The following is a 4,184-nucleotide window of genomic DNA, read 5'->3' as shown; positions in this document are numbered from 1 at the left end:
GTACTGGCGCCATGTACTAGTACTGGGGCTCATAGGTCCCCGGCATGGGAGGATGGCCTTCAGGAGAAGGGGCCATTTCTTCGTGGATGGCATGTATGGTTGATCTCCTCATGAATCGGTTATTGATCTCCTCATGGTATGTAGCCAGATCCACTGCCTCCTGGAATTCCGTCACTCGACGTTCATAAATCGGTCGACTGAGCAGGGGTGGTAGACCGGCAGTAAATTGCTCCAGGGCAATGCGGTTGAACAACGCTCGTTGAGTTTCTTTTTGTTCGGCGTCCCGGTGTCATCGGACAGTTCCGGGTACGCCAGGCGAGCCAAGCGTGTTATATGTTCCCTGAAAATCCCCAAGGCTTATCGAGGTGCAAACCGTCCAATCGAATCCCGTCACGATAGCCTCTCCTGCGGGGCGGAATATAACCCCGTGGTGGAGGCGTAGGTCCACGCCGGTGGGTGCTTCTACGGTGTTTCCTCCACCCTTTGGGGTCAGGTCGCCCCCCGCAGGGGGCTGACCGTGGTCAGAGCTGCTGCTTTGCCGAGGTCATCTGGCCCCGGCTTTGCGGCGGCTGTGACTTCGGCCAGTAAGGGGAGTAGCGCCCCCTCGGCCCCAGCTTGACGCGCGTTTGACCTGGACTTGCTTTGGTTGCCGGATGGATTGCCTGCTGGATTGGCCCCGCAGGGGGTTGGCTGTGGCCTGGGTCGCTGTTGGACTGGGCTCATTGGGCCCTCGTCCCGCGGCGGCCCTGGCCTCGGCCAGCAAGGGGAGTAGCGCCCCCTCGGCCCCAGCTTGACCCATGCTTGCTTACGATTTGCTTTTGATCACTGGATGGACAGACGGTACGGCCCGACTTTTCTTGGTTTCCGTGGTTATGTTTCTCTTGAGCGGTCTTTGTTTGCTTTTGCTTTGCTTCTCACCGGATGTCCGCGTTTCGTTCGATCACAGCTTTCTGATTCCTTTCCCCCTTTTTTCGTTGTTTTTTGCACCCGCAGGAACACAGCCGAGTTGGGCTAGTGTAAGGGGAGTGGCGTCCCCTCGGGTACCAGCCGGTTTTACTAGGCTAGGCGAGCCGACCCGTACCCCAGGACAACGGGATCCTGGAGGTTGAGCCCCCCACCGTGCGGAGCCAGTCGCGGTGGCTGGGCAACACGCCTCTTTGGCCCTGAGTTCTGTAAGGGCGGGACACTCAGTGGGGCGCCGCACTTGAGGAGCCATTTCCAGTCGTGATGCCGCCGGGGGTGGTGTCGGAGAGGTGTCGCCGGCGGGGTTCGGGCACTTGTGCTCGTCCTCCGTCGGTGGGACTGATCTGTCGCTGCCCCTGGCGGTGACTCGGCTAGGCGTCAAGGGAGGAGGCGGTATCCGACCGTGGGGGTGGTGAGTCTCTCTCTCCCCCGCGGAAGGTGCCGCCTAGTCCCGTACAGTCAGCTCGGCCGTCCCAGGCCTTGTAGCGGCGCCGTTGCGGAGCGTCGGCGGCCGAGCTGGCGGAGACCAAGCACACTTACATGGATGACCGGACCAACCCCCCTTCCCCTCAATCCAACCCCTCGGCTTCGGCCGATTCTCGCCCGTTGGCCTCGGCCGGCGGGCGAACGTCGCACGAGAAGGTTCCTCGAAACCCAAAGATCCTTATCCTCAGGAGCAGTGACAAACAGCTGGGTGCGCTGTCCCCCTTCCAACGGAAGGACGGCTGCGACCGCCTCGGCAAGATCCTCCGTTGCGATCGGATGCGCGATGGGGCTTTGGAAGTCGAATTCGAGAAAAGTGAGGAGGCTGCAAAAGCCTTAAGCGCCACCCGATTTGTGTATACCGAGGGACGGGCCTCCGGCAGGAAGCTGGTCTCTGTCCCTCTCTCAGTTGAGCCGCACAGGTCAAAGAACTCGAGCAGAGGGGTCATCAACTGCTTTGACCTCAGAGACGTGAGCAATGACGACATCGCAGACGGCCTCGCCGACTTTGGCGTCACAGCAGCACACCGCATCTTGGCGAGGAGAGGCACGGTCCCCACGAATAACATTATCTTAACCTTTGACTCCACCGACATGCCGAGCGAGGTTCGCGTGGGGTACGTGAGGGTTCGTGTGCGCCCTTACGTCCCGGCTCCCATGCGTTGCTTCCGCTGTCAACGTTTTGGTCATACGAAGGACAACTGCCGAGGCAAACCCGTGTGCTCCAAGTGTGCTTCCCAGGACCACACTGACGACACGTGCAGCTCGGAGACCCCTCGATGCGTCAACTGCGGAGAGGGGCAGACACCGCACTCCGCGTATGACAGGTCCTGCCCTACATACGTCAAAGAGAAGGAGATAAACACCATCAAGGCTACCAGAAATCTGTCGTTTAAAGAGGCCCGGGAGGTGTATAACCAAACTCACCCTAAGACCTCGTATGCCCAAAAGGTGAGAGTGACAAACTCAACCGATGCCTCCCAGATGAGTGTTGCACAGCTCGTGCAGCTCCTCAAGCGATTCGGCCTCACTGTCGTAGCCACTGATGGCTCAGCGGACCCCCCGGCGCCTCGTGCGCCGCCGAGCGACACGGAGCAGGCTGCTCAGGAGTCAGTGTGGGGTCCACCCAGTCCGGCTCCAGCCGCGAGTGGAGACGAGTGGACCGTCGTCCAGCGCCGACAGGGTGGTCGGCGCCCCCCGGCGCAGGGTAAGGCGCCACCCACCCCGCCCCGCCCCCGACCGTCTACGGCGTTGCAGGAGGCTCTGCGGCGGGGGGAGGAGGAGAGGAGGGCACGTGAGGCGAGGAGGGCTCGCCTCGTCCAGAAGGCCCTCGAGGCTAAGGAAGCCTCGTCTGCCGACTCCGCCTCCGGGAGTGCCAACGCGGCCGCCGCCGCTGACACCCCGGAGACACCTGAGGCGGGGACTCGGCCCATCATGGGTCCCCCGCCGCCTCCTCCACCTCCGCAGCGGCGGCCACCACCGCCGCTGCCAGAGACGCCTGTGTCGAGGACACAGGCCGCCGCCTCGACATCCCCGTCGGGGCGGCAACAGTCCTCCGCGGCTCCAGGGCGCCTCGCAAAGCGGCAGACGCCCCCGAGCTGGTCGCCCTCGGAGGGTGACGCCCCTCGGGCGAAAAAGCCCCAGCAGGGCTCGAGCCACGCCCGATCTGCCTCCGCTGAAGGGAGGCTTCACCGAGAGGGCTCGGGGCACCCCCGCATCCGTTACGGGGGGAGCGCCTCCTCGGAGTTAGAGGACCTAGTCTAGTCTTTCAGTCTAGTCATTTCCTCTTTTATCCTTTTATCTTTTTCGCGCTATTGCGCTTTTTTTACCAGGTGCATTTCTCTCGGTGTTTTTTACCTTTTTTGTGGTCAGTCGGGTATCTGCGTGCGCCTTTGCCTCATGTTATACGCGCCCTTTTTGCGCCTTTTTAACCACGCCTTTTATTCTACAGTGGAACTGTAGAGGCCTCCGGGCCAACTACCAGGACCTACAGTCTCTTATCCGTTGGCGCACACCCCTTGTTTTAGGTCTCCAGGAGACCAAGCTTGCGCCAAACGTCACCCTTGCCATCAAGGGCTACTCTGTTTTTAGGAGAGACCTGGACACCCCTACCATTGCCCATGGAGGTGTGCTTCTGGCGGTTCACCACAGCGTACCTGCGCGCCAGGTGCCGCTGCAGACTCCCCTGCAGGCGGTGGCCGCCAGAGTTGATTTCAACCACCGGGAACTGACTGTGTGCTCCTTATACCTTCCACCAGGTATAGCGCTCCCGGTGGTTGAGCTTCATCGACTTTTCGATGAGCTTCCACCTCCGGTCCTGATAGTCGGCGATTTTAACGCCCATAGCCTGGCGTGGGGATGCGACACGACTGGCACTCGTGGTCGACTTTTAGAATCTTTTATCCGCGATGAGGCGCTGTGTATTTTAAATACAGGACAGCGCACCCATTTTACAACACCCTCCGGTCAAACATCGGCTCTGGACCTGAGCTTAGTAAGTCCGCGGCTAGCTCAGCTATTTACCTGGTCCGTCCATGACGACCCACTCGGGAGCGACCACTTCCCAGTGTGGCTGGAGCACCAGGAGTCCCCAGTGTCGGGCAACCGTCCACCTAGGTGGAATGTTCGGAAAGCCGACTGGGACGAATTTCAGGCCGCTGTAGAGGCCTCTGTTTTAGCCAGAGCCGACGCCTCTGTGATGTCTACAGAGGATTTTACATCTTTACTCAATGACTCCG

The sequence above is a fragment of the Amphibalanus amphitrite genome, unplaced genomic scaffold (genome assembly GCF_019059575.1).
Source record: "Amphibalanus amphitrite isolate SeventyFive unplaced genomic scaffold, NRLGWU_Aamphi_draft 000913F_arrow, whole genome shotgun sequence".
NCBI classification, from domain to species: domain Eukaryota; kingdom Metazoa; phylum Arthropoda; class Thecostraca; order Balanomorpha; family Balanidae; genus Amphibalanus; species Amphibalanus amphitrite.
This window is presented reverse-complemented; position numbering follows the sequence as displayed.